At 39.6% G+C, this 13,270-nt stretch overlaps 1 pseudogene; it reads right to left on the reverse strand.

Annotated features, from left to right (window-relative positions):
* Positions 1-208: 208 nt before the first annotated feature.
* On the reverse strand, positions 209-7,897 carry LOC102882525 (annotated as a pseudogene).
* Positions 7,898-13,270: the final 5,373 nt, after the last annotated feature.

Raw genomic sequence — 13,270 nt, forward strand, 5'->3', positions numbered from 1 at the left:
GTAGAACTTCAAAGGTGCTCATTCCCACTGACTGCTGTCACCTTCACTATTACAGTTTTTAAATCCTGAGTCAAGTGCCAAAATCAATCAATCAATCAATCAACAAACAAACAAGCAAAAACAAATGAAGCCATGCCAATCTCATTTCACTTTCTGCACAAGTTAGGTTTTGTTAAGAAAGGGTGTAACCAATTAAATAACAATCTACCTAGAAGCATTTGCGGTAGATGATGGAGGAACTGGACTTGTCATATTCCTGCTTGCTGATTCACATCTGCTGGAAGGTGGACAGCCAGGCCAGAATGAAGCCGCCGATCCACACAGAGCACTTGCACTCAAGGGGCGCAATGATTTTGATCTTTATCATTCTGGGACACAGGACAGTGATCTGCATCCTGTTGATTATGCCTGGGTAGATGGTGGTCCCACCAGACAGCACTGTGTGGGTGTAGAGGTCCTTGCAGATGTTGATATCACACTTCGTGATGGAGTTGAAGGTGGTTTGGTAGATTCCACAGGATTTCATATCCAGGAAAGCAGGCTGGAGGAGCACCTCAGGGCAGTGGAACCACTCATTGCCGATGGTGATGACCTGACCTGGGGCAGCTCATAGCTCTTCTCCAGGGTGGATCTGGAGGCTTCGGGGCCATCTTCTGCCCCAAAGCTGCTTCACTTCTCCCTAAGAAGGACCAGTCCTCTCCCAAGTCCACATAGGGGAAGGTGATAGTATTGCTTTTGTATAAATTATGTAATCTAAAAATTTTTAAATCTTTGCCTTAATACTTATCCCTTTTGTTTTATTTTGAATGCTCAGCCATGTTTTATTTTGAAGGCTCCCCTTTTTGTCCCCCATCTTGAAATATATGAAGGCTTTTGGTCTTCCTGGGAGTGGGCTGAGGTGTGGAGGAAGCCATGTCTTACCTGTACACTGACTTGAGACCAGTTCAATAAAGTGCACACCTTACAGAAAAAAGTCTTGAATAAATTGATTGACATAATGTTTTTGCATTAAAAAGAGATGCCAATCTTTCATAAAATAATAGATTTATGAAACCTCATTAAAAATCTAAGATAGATGGGGAGAGGGAAGTATGATAAGGTAATTTTAGCCAAGAATATGTTGAAAGGAAAGACTAATGAAGGAGAACTTGCCCTACCAGATAATACAACTTCAATAATTAAAGCAGCATGCTACTGACAAAAGAATTGGCAGACGGATCAATGTAATAGATTTGATAGCCCAGAAATCGACCCCAGTATGTATGTGAACTTAGTATATATTAAAAGCGGCATCATAAATTATAAAGAAAAAGAATCATTGATAATTGGTTCTGGTACAGATGGTTGACTCTTTGAAAAAAATAAACTTAAATTACCACTCTAAAATAAATTGCAATAAGTGACCTTTAACCTATTAAAAACTAGAGGAAAATATAGAATGAGAAGTCCTCTTTAAGCATAAATTAGTGAGAAGAAATCACAAAAGAAAAGTAAGTCATGACAGAAAATGAAGCATATGTGTCTACCTCCTCTCTGTCTCCTGTGTCCATGGAAGTGATAGAGAGAGAATATTTTGAAAGAATTAAATCTTCCAGCTGTTGGCTTTTCAGTTTGTTGAGCTGTTTACTTGTTGTTAGGATGAAATGGCAACTTATTATGCAGAACTGGAAACCAGAAGACTAAAGATGAAATTTTAAAGCATGAGTTCTTAACTTGAGCTCAATTAATGGACTTATTAATCACCCGATTTCCCTTCCAAGACACACTGGCAATAGAGACAGAGTGGCTTTCATTGGAAACTGTCTGGACAATGAAATTAAGAAAACCAAGAGGCAGGAAAGTAGACAAGGGACCTCAGAGCTTACAAGAGAGATGTTATAAAAGCCTCAGACTAGGTGGCAGTTTTGGTTAGGAGGCATCTAGCTAAATGGTTCTCATGGAAACCAAGTGTACTGGTTGCATGAGAAATAGCTGAAGATACCAGGAAGAGGACTGCTTGAACCACTGACAGGTAGCTGCTAATTAGCAATCAAAACCTAATTGAGATTAACAGCTGTTTTTCTAGTACAGTTACTAACAGGGAGGCAGAAATGTTATGAAGATCATCCAAGCTCTACAAGCTGCGTTTTAACATCAGAAAACTATGAGAATAGAGCAATATGCCAAGCAAGCAGGGAGATGAAAGTGGGCCATGAACACAGAGCTCAGCTGACAGGCCAAAGAGGGCTGAATCCAGAGGACCAATTAGGATATCTACAGGGGGGCTGGAGGCAGATGAAAGGGACAGGATGCAAACAACAATAGCGAGGCTATTCATTGGCTGGTTTGGCCAAGAGCCTGCCTAGTGCTCCTGGAGAGAAGGGTACACTGGAGCAGCTCTCTTAGCTATCAACCGGGCCCTCGGGTTAGGCTGAAAATACTTTCGAATGCACTATCTGAACACTAGTCCTGCACATAGGAATATCTATTGTGTGGAGGCCCCAGTCACCCCATGGGGATTAACCTGGTGACATTCCCGATAGGTGAAACATACTGAATGGTCAGTCTCTCTGTCTCTCTTTGAAATCCTCTTAGTGGGTTTCCTTTTTCTGAAGCAATCTCAGTCTAGTGGCTCTGAACGGACTGGACTCCCTTAATGAGCATCACTAGTAGAACCGGTGGCTGCCAGAAGTACGGCACGGGACCTAGGAGGAACTGAAGCACTGTGCAGAACTCAATCAGTGTGGTTTAAGGCTGTTAAATATACAAATGCCTTGGCCATTGGAACCTACTGAACACTAGAGGAATATGATATAGCACCTACTATGTGCCTGGCACTAATCTGAAGTGTTTGACATATGGTAACTCATGTAATCCTCACCTCACTCCTATGAGGTTCTGTGTACTGTTATCATCCCTACTTTACAGATAGGAAAACTGAGGTAGAAGTTAAGAACTGTGTCCTGGTTTACACAGCTATAAATGATAGAGGTAGAATTTGAACCCATGCGCTGTGGCTCCAGAGTCTACACTCATAGCCGCTCGCCTGCAGTCTGCAGCCCAGCAGTACTGTCCTCACCTAGAACTTTATTAGAATGCAGAAGCCCTGTCCCCAACCTGCTGAATGAAAACCTGCATTTTAAAAAATCTCCAAATGATTCCTATGCATATAAAGTTTTAAGAAACACTGTACTGTTCTATTTACCCTCCTATAGATATATGCCTATATGTATATTACTAGGTAATTGATAGTAAGAACATAAATCACTCCTCAATAACGAGGACACCCTGCAGTTAGAGTAATAGAAAAAAACAAGAGGAAACTTCTGTGTTGGATGCCTTTCTCTATCTTTAGTCATCAGTCTGTTTTTCCTAGCCATTGGCTTGTGTACTGAATAAGGCATATTTTTCTTCGAACTCTCTCTGCCGTTTTCATAGCCTGTAATTCCTTTTGTTTTAGCAAATATTCACAGTATTTTTAAATGATAATTATATCTTTATCACCATTCTTTTCTTCTTACTCTTGTCTCAAGTATCTAAACTCTGAAATTCTCCCAGTGAAACTAGCTTAGTTTGATACTAGAGCAACCAGATTTGGTTGCATTTCTCTCACTCTGCTCCTCCTTACACGTCTTTCCATGATTGCCCTGAAATATTATTTATCAGAAATACACTTAGCAATTAGAACTCTCATACACTGTAAGTGGGAATGCATATATGACACAGCCACTCCGAAAAGCACTTTGGCAGCTTCTTACAAACAAACATATACTTTCCATATGACCCAGCAATCCCACTCCTTGTACTTACTTTAGAAAAATAAAAACTTATGTTGCCACTCACACTCAAAAAATCTATACACAAATGTTTATATTGGCTCTATTAATAATTGACTAAAACTAGGAACAACCCAAATGTCCTTCAATGAATAAATGGGTGAATAAATGTGATACATCCATACAATGGAATACTACTCAGCAATAAAAAGGAATGAACTACTGAGACTTTCAACAATATGGATGAAACTTGAAAGCATTATGCTAAGTTAAAAGGCCAGACACAAAAGACTATATTCTATGTGATTCTATTTATATGAAATTCTAGAAAAGGCAAAGCTATAGTGGTAGAAAGCAGTTCAGTGATTGTCAGGGATGAGGGGATAGGGTCAGGAAATTGATTGCAAAAGGCACAAAGACACATTTTGGGCTGTTGGAAATGTTCCATATCATGATTGTGGTGGTGGTTACACTACCTTACGCATTTGTCAAAATCCAGTGAATTGCATGTTTAAAATCTGTGAATCTTAGTGTATGTAAACTATACCTTAATAAAGCTATGGAGGTTAATTTTATGTATCAACTTCACTGGGTCTCAAGGTATCCAGATATTTGGTCAAACATTATTCTGGGTGTGTCTGTGAGAGGGTTTTTGGATGAGATTAACATTTGAATTGGTGAAGTAAGTAAATCACATTACTCTCCCCAGTGTGGGCGGCCTTCATTCAATCCGTTGAAGGCCTGAATAGAACAACCAAAAAGGTTGACCCTCCTGTGAGGAAGAGGGAACTCTTCCTGCTTAACTGCCTTGAGCAGAGACATCAGTGTTTACAGGTCTTTGAACTTGAATTGAAATATTGGCTCTTCTTGGGTCTCGATCCTGCTGGCTTTCAAGGTAGAACTACACCATTGGCTCTCCCGGTTCTTGGGCCTTTGGACTCAGACTGGAACTTAAACACTATCAGCTCTCCTAAGTCTTCAGCTTGTCAGATGCAGATCTTGGAACTTCTCAGCCTCCATAATAATGTGAGCCAATGCCATATAATTAACACACACACACACACACACACACACATCTTTTGGTTCTGTTTCTCTGGAGAACCCTGACTAAATTTAAAGCTAACCAAAAATAGATGAATTTGGGATTCATTATGGGTTGATATAAAGAAGAGGAGAAAAGGGTATCACATGCACTGCAGTAGCCAGTGGTTATCATTGTCATCATCATAATCATCAGATAATAAAAGAAACAGCCTACAAATACCCAGCACTGGTAGAAGGGTAGTTTGTTCTCTGGAATCATCAGAATAAATTCAGTATTTAAAGAAAGCACATTCTAAACATGTTTTCAGTGTCCTGAGGCTTTAGAATCTGAAATGAGTTCTATACAGATGCATAAAGTTCTTGTAATTAGAGACATGCTAAATGTTAGTTGCATTAATGCTGAAAAAAATACAAATATATCATCTAAAGCCATTGAGAGTCAGTATTTCTTAAGACCCATTGAGAGTAAAACTCCAATCTTGATGGACCCAAGTCCTGATCTCTTCATCTAGTAGAAGATACTTTTTGAAAAGCCCTCCTCCTAAAATATTTCCGGGAACCCCAAGGCTATGCCTATGTGTATGTACAAATAGGCCAAGTAGCTGGTCAATCCCTGAGTCTGGACTATCTAGCCCAGATTCATAGGTTCACAAAGAGGCTGGAGGCATTCTTCACATGGTCATTGCCTCATTTATAAGACTAATTTACCCCACTCTTTTAATGATACTGGGAAAGCATCAAATGCTTTGAAGTCAGAATTTCTTTACATCTCATACAAATTGAGAAGAAAAATACTTTCCTATCACTTTTGGGGTTCCAAAGCATAACTCTTGGGCTTCAAAACATTAGAGCCCTTGGCAGAGTAGTCCTCCCAATTCTCAAGGGCTCTTCTCTTCCTGATGCACAGGCTGGCCTGGGATCGATCATTTTCAGTACCAAAAGCTGCATGTGCCAGGAACCACAACCTCGAATTAGGCCATGCTGTCAAGTCTGGCGTGCTGTACCCATCCTCTCTTTTCCCTTATAATCCTTGTTCATCAGGGGACCCCCATCATCCTATACTCTGTATAGCTCCTATCAGGACTACCCCAGTTCACCCTCTATTTGTATATCTCTGAATCTTAATTATGGACTTAGTTTAGTCTTAAGTCCAAAAGGCTCCTCAACCTCTGTGAAAATTAGTGGCAATAAATAGATGACTACAGTGCATGTGTGAGAAGCTCCAACTCCCACTTAGCCATGAACAATTACTCAAAAAAACTTTTCTCCAAATACAATATGATTTTTATCATAAAGTATGTTTTTTAGAAGTCTATGTGGATTATATTCTACAACTGAAAAAACAGCTGGACAATCAGATTCCGAAAGGGCAGGTATCTGAATAGTTTTGGGACTCCAAAAAGCATAATGATTACGCAGTCTCTACAGGAGGCCTATACGGGGATAAATCCATTGCAACCATTTTAAATTAATTTCATTTTTCCACATTGTGAAATGTTTCAAACATAAAGACCAATTCTAGGAAATAATGTAATAAACAACTGTATTTGTATACCCAATGGGAGCTCCTATGTAGTATATTAAATGTGGATGCGAATTCTTTGCACTTCTTCTCCTAAGGAACCTATTTCTCCAGCCCTAGACTCTGGGCTGGCCCCATGACTTGTTTAGACAACAGGATGTAGTAGAAGTGACATTATATGACTTCTAGGCCTTCGCCTAAAGAGAGAAGCCCCATAGCTTTATCTGTCACACTTTTGGAATTCTGTGAATGAACCCAGGCTAGCTTCCATGAGGATGGCGGAGTTCATGGAGAGAGATCGCATAGAGAGAGAGGTCCAGGCATCAAGGGTGAGGCCCCAGACCTGTCAGTGAGGACATCAGGGACCAGATAGCCCAGCTGACAAACCAACTGACCAAAGGCATATGAGTGAGCACAGCTGACATCATATGGAGCAGAGAAGGCCATCCCAACTGAGCCAGCCCAACTACCAACCCATAGAATCATAAGCAAATACATAGCTCTGGCTTTAAAACCACTAAGTTCTGGGAGAGACTGTTATGTAGCAATAGATAACCAAGGTATGCTGTAGAACCCTCCTCAGACTCATTCCCTATATTCCTCTCTGCCAAAAGGTAAACACTATTATTTCAGTGCATGCTTCTAGAATGTTGCTACATATTTGTGTTTCCTTTAAGCATATATAGTAGTATTGTTTTGCAGGGGTTTAACCATATATGAATGCTATTAAATTCTCTGTATTATTTTATGACTTCCTTTTTTGTACAAAATTATTATATTGAGATTTACGCAGATTGATTTTCTTAGCTTTAGTTCATTCAATTTCATTACTATGTAGTATTCCATTGCCTAAGTAAACTACAATATATTATTTCCTCCCTTCCTCCATTCATCCATCCCTCCCTTCCTTCGTTCCTTCCTTCGTTCCTTCCTTCGTGAATTTAACTGAGCCCCAACTCTAGGCCTGCCACTGTTCCAGGCATTGAGAACAGAGCCCTTCCTTCCTTCCTTCCTTCCTTCCTTCCTTCCTTCCTTCCTTCCTTCCTCCCTCCCTCCCTCCCTCCCTTTGATAAATATGGTGGTTTGACACTCAACATTTATTCCATCCTCCTTCTAGCATGTCTTTCTGTAATACAGAGGTTTCAAAACTAAAAATTTCATTTACAAGATCCCTGGAGATAATGATTTAGACCTGGCCGACCAGGTACACTTACGTAAGGTCTGGCAGGCAAGACTGAGGCAATGCCTGTGGTTTTGCAGTCTCCACTGTCTCTGCTGTCCAGCAGAGCTGTGAAGGGGTCTGGTTTTCTGTAGCAGTGACAGAGACTCCAGTGACCAGGCCCTGGATTGTATGCACTGAGAAGCAAGGCCTGAGGCCTCCTTCCTGCTGGTACAGATCATAGTCCATACAGCATGGTTCCTGAGGCAGCAGCAGCAGCAGCAGCAGCAGGGGCCTGGTGTGGCAGTTTCCTGAACCTGCCAGCTTCTCGATTACAGAACTGGAGCTAGTGGTTTGCTGATCACAGAAGAGGCTGCAGTTTCCTTGGTGACTCAGTTCTATAGAGCAACGTTCCATCTACATTAACAGTTGCTCACAGTTTTCAGTCTGTGTCACTGCACTCAAGATTCAAGTTGCACTTGTGGGTCCTTGGGCTTCCCTGCTTTTGGCTGGGCTTGGCGGAACAGCTCTGCTTCAGGCCGCAGGTATGGCAGGCAGGCTGGCAGGCAGGCTGGCACACGTTTGGTCCATATGTATTCATTCAAGGGCCCAAGCTGAGAGGGTAGCAACTACCCAGGGAAAAGCTCTTTGTGGCAATGGTAAAAGTGCAAAAGCACCATTTTTAAATTAAATTTTTTTTGGAAACAATCTCAAACATACAGAAAAGACGAAAGTACAGGCCTAAAACTGCTTTTTTTCCTGAGCCATTACAGAGTAATTTCACATCACAGCCTCCAACTTTAATGTGTATTTCTACAAACAAGGGCATTCTCCTAGATAAACAGAACACAACTATCAAAATCAGGAAATGCACATTGATTCATTATATCATCTGATCTTCAGACCCCATTCCAGTTTAGCCAGTTGTCCCAATAATGTCCTTTACAGCAAACGGATCCAGTTTAGATACACTCATTATGTTTAGTTGTCGTGTCTCTTTAGTCTCTTTCGGTTCTTTAGTCTTTCTTCAACTTTTATGACATGTTTGAAGATTTTGACGTGTTTGAAGATTATAGGTAGGTTATTTGGCAGAATGTCCCTCAATTGGAGTTTGTCTGATGTTTCCTGATGATTAGATTGAAGTTAAGCCTCTACAGCAGAAATATCACAGAAGTGATGCCCTATTCCTCTCATTGCCACCTATCAGGTGGCACATGATTTCAGTTTGACCTGTTACTAATGATGTTCACTTGCATTGCTTGATTAAAGTGGTGTCAGACAGGCTTCTCTTTGTAAAGTTACTCTTTGTTCCTCTGCAGTTAATAAGCATTTTGTGGGAGGCACTATCAAACTATGTAACTATCCTATTCCTCCTCAAACTTTTTATCAATGAATCTATTTATTTGTACAGACACGTGATTTATTTTATTTTATGGGCATAATCTTTTATTAGCATTATATTCATTTTAACTCGACACCATTATGGCCAGTGGAAGCCACTTCAGGATGGCTTCTATATCCTTTGGACATGTCCCCATTAGCTCTTCCTTGCTTTCTGGCAGAACAGATGCCAGTTTCATCTTGTACTTCCCTTCCCCCAGCTCTGAAATCAGCTGTTTCTCCTGGTTTCTTTCAGCAAAGAATGCCACTTAAAAGCCAATTTTGTGCTAGATGTGTTCATTGCTATTGAAATGTTGCTGTTTCCAGAACTTTTTCATCTCAGTAGAGAGAGCTAGGGAAATGTCACACGCACACGCACGCACACACACACACACACACACACTCACACACACACACACAAATCTATGTTTTTATATATACTATATATGTTGAAATCTATGAGCTCACACCAATATCTTAAATTTTAATTCAAAACCATAGCATTCATTCTAGTTTCTCTGTTTTCATATGTGTAACTTCCTTCTCCAGCACTGAGCAATTCATCCCTCTTATTCTTCATATGTTTACTTATTTGATTAATCCTCTTGTGTGTAAGAAATTCCCATGGCATCCCACTTCATTACATATGCCCTCTTCACCCTGCTAGGCTCTGACACCCCTGCCAGGCTCCCACCAGCACATGAAAACCCTCCTGTCACGCAGCCAGGCCCCGCATCTCGTGCTGAGCTACCGTCGCCGCTGCATAGACAGCCTCCTCACCCACTTTTGCTCCTGCGTGGACACCTTCCTCACCCTGCTTGGGCTCTAATTCTCTGCTCCAGTGTCCTCCCCCACCATTCCTCCTCACCCTGCTCAGGCTGTCCTTACCCACCCCTGCCTGGTCACCCTCCTCACCCTGCTCAGACTCTGGGTGATGGGGACAGAGGAAGGAAAAGGCAAAGGAAGGGAAGGACGAAAGAAAGGAAGAGAAAAGGAATCATGGTTTTAATCCCACTCCCTTCTCATTGGAAACTTGAACAATCTCTTTCTTCTCTCGTATATAGGCCTGTTTGTGTTCTATTCCTCTCTGACTTCATTCTCTGTTCAGGTTACTCCTGTCCTAAAACCATCTTCCCTCAAACTTCTTTCCATTCCAGATCCATTTCACCACCAAAATTATCCAGAAGGGCCTCTCTGTTCACCTCCACTGCAATCTGGCTTCCTTCTCTAAATCCTACTGAACCTGCTAACTAGCACCTCCAGTAGTTTCCTTGTAAGATTTTCCCTCCTATGTTTGATATCATAGACTATCTGCTTTGTTCCCTGGGCTAGCACTCCCTCTGGTTCTCAGTCTGTCAATGCCTCTCCCTCCTTCCCTATCTCTTCTGCTGGCAGCTCATCTTCTACTCCCAGTGGTGGGTGTTCTCCAGGGATCTGTCACTGGGCTTCTTCTCTTTTAAATCTACATTTGCTCCCTGTGAAATTTTATTTTGTCAGTTCCTTCTCTCATTTCTAGGTGGATGACTCCCAAATTGACACAACAAGTTTGACCTCTCTCCTGTGCTGTAGAATTATTTCCCCATAGTTACCATGAGATATTTCTCTGTCTCTCCGGGTACCTCAAATTCCAAAATTTATTCAGTGCCTCAAATTACCGGGCTTGTGCTAGGTAGTATCAATACATAGACTGATAAATTATAGTTTGTGCAAAGAAGAGGTTGTACCTGAGCTGGGAGCTATTGTTATCTTTAATACCTTCTTTCCCAGTCTCTAACTCATCTTTCATATTATCGTAATACTTAGCTTTCTCAGTGCAATTCTGATCATACCCTTACCCAGAAGCTTTCCATTGTTCATGGTAAAAAAAAAAAAAAAAAAAAACACTGCATCTCTTACAACATGGTTATCTCTTGCTGTTCCTTGCCCTTCCTCTTTCCAGCCAAACAAGATGTTTATTTTATGTCTTTGTGCCATTGTTCATGCTATTTCCTCGTAGAGGAAGGCTCTTCCTCTCTTTCCTATCTATTAATATCTTACTTTTTTTAAGGCTAACCTCCTATGCCACCCCAACACTCTCTTTTCTGCCTCTAACAGAACGACACCTGAGATTTCCTTGCTCTTTGAATTTTGTCTATATTCCTGTTATGACAAATGTCCTAATTTACTTTTTATTGTAGTTACCAGTACCTATGTCTCTCTGAGCGACTAGAAGGGACAGGGTCTTATTCGAGTTAGTTTCCCTCTAGGAAACTTGTTCCCAAACATGTTTGATTCACAGTGCCTTTAATGTGTGGGCAATTATTCATGGAGCCCATAAGCAAAAAGAAATACCTGATCATTCCATTTATTAAATAGGCTCCCAAACAATAAATATTTATGTTCTAACAACTCAGTAGCCTTTGAAAAAAGTACATACAAATAGCAGGGGAAATAATATTTTTATTTCATTATTAAATAAACTATAATTATCTACTAATGGAATGAGTGCTTGGGCATTGCACAGTTTCTTAAATCCTAGGATCTAATTAGAAGTCACAGGAAATGATTCCTGTTCTACACTGATTTTCATGCAGTAGTTGCTTTTTATCACAGCAATTGCCCAGACCCAGCTTCACAAAGATATGACGTCACTGAAAACCATGTAGTGTGATCTAACATTAAAATTGTGAACTACCTTGGGCTAGTAGTTCTCAGGCTACCTGATGCATGTCACTGTGTTTTCTCAAAAATATAAGATGTCTTGCTTATCTTGAGTTTGTTTCACCACCTCAGGGCATCTCAGCAGAGTGTGGGCATCACAGCTTCTGGGCCAGGCACAATGTTTGCTACACGTGTAACCGTGGCAGATTGAATTAGGTTCTATTTTATGTGTGAATCATTAGATATTTAACTCACATCTCAGGTCCTCAAAGACCTTTTATAAGAATGCAAATTTCTTTTTTTAAACCTATGTAATTTTATTAATCAATATCACCCCAATAAATTTAACAAAATTAAAAAAATAAACTCACATTAAATTTTGATAATCATATGGTTATATTTTGTATATCACAATGAGGCTAAGTGAGTACTAAAAACAGTCTTCCATGGTGGCATGTTGCCTTCAAATTTTAAAAAATCAAAAGCAGTAACAGAAGCAAGAACGTAAATTTCTTTAAATAATATGTAGGGTTAGGAGAATTATTATTATTATAATGTCAAAGTTAACCAAGGACCAAATAACATTGGAGTGATAAATCCTTAAGAGCCATATTTACATTCATCTAGCAATTGCAAATAAAAGCTTTGTTTGAGTTGAGACTTTCAGGAGTGTAATGGGTAGCAGAGGATGTTAACCTGAAGTTCATTTTTTAACATTCTTTGTTTATTTGAAGTTGTACGTTCTCCTGAGGACACTGTATAATGTTTACAACAGATCTTCAAAGTGATCTGTGACCAAAACAATAAAATTTTATCTATAACATTAAACAAAATACAATTTTAAAATCAGTCATGACATGTTACTGCTAACCTCAATGGTGATATGTTGCCAAAATTGATCTTGTTGATACAAAATAGTTTAAATTTTTCCCAGCCTTGACCATTTGTCAGTGTCAGAATGAAACAAAGAGAATTCACTGTTCTCTACTTTCATTATTCTTTCATTTATATCGCTTTATAAAGATGCCTCTCCTTACTAAAAATAATTTAGAATTTTGGTGAGTTATTTCTAAAATGAACAAAACTAATTTTGTCTTCTTTTGTTTTGTAGGAGATCCTAATTTTCTTGATAGACTAAATGAAAATTTCACTTGGAAAATAATATTTTCCAAAATATATATCTTTGTGTAATTTATGATCTCCATATGAGATCCTGGCTAAATTGATGGCATTTAATATTCTCTCTTGCTTGGGTGGATCTTCTAAGAGATTGAAAACCTTAATATGAAAAACAAGCCAAATGCTGAAGCTATTACAACATGATCTCAAACCACTGGATTAAAAATAAAATTAACAAACAGAAAAACCCCTGTAATTTATTGGGTTGCTATAAAAATATTACAGTGTTGGCATTGTGTAGACCTAACATCTAAATAATTGCTTCAATAAACTCCGTAATAACTGAACAATAACATTCTAAACAGTAACATTTTTGTCTTTCTTTTCAACTCAGCTTGTGTCCCAAATCCTCACTACCTCTGGTTTCTCCAGCTCAGAATGAAATCTCCTTTCACTAAATTACTATAAATTTCTAATCTTTAACAGAAAATGTAAAGACCTCATCTCCTCCTCTGCTCATCTCCAATTCCACATAATACTTTTAAAGGAACCATCTTATTCTCAGCCTCAAATTTAGATTTATCCTCCATCTCCCTCATACCAATACTCCATATACATTCAGTAGGCAAAACCTATAACTGGTTTTGACCA

The sequence above is a fragment of the Pteropus alecto genome, unplaced genomic scaffold, assembly GCF_000325575.1.
Source record: "Pteropus alecto unplaced genomic scaffold, ASM32557v1 scaffold70, whole genome shotgun sequence".
Classification (NCBI taxonomy): domain Eukaryota; kingdom Metazoa; phylum Chordata; class Mammalia; order Chiroptera; family Pteropodidae; genus Pteropus; species Pteropus alecto.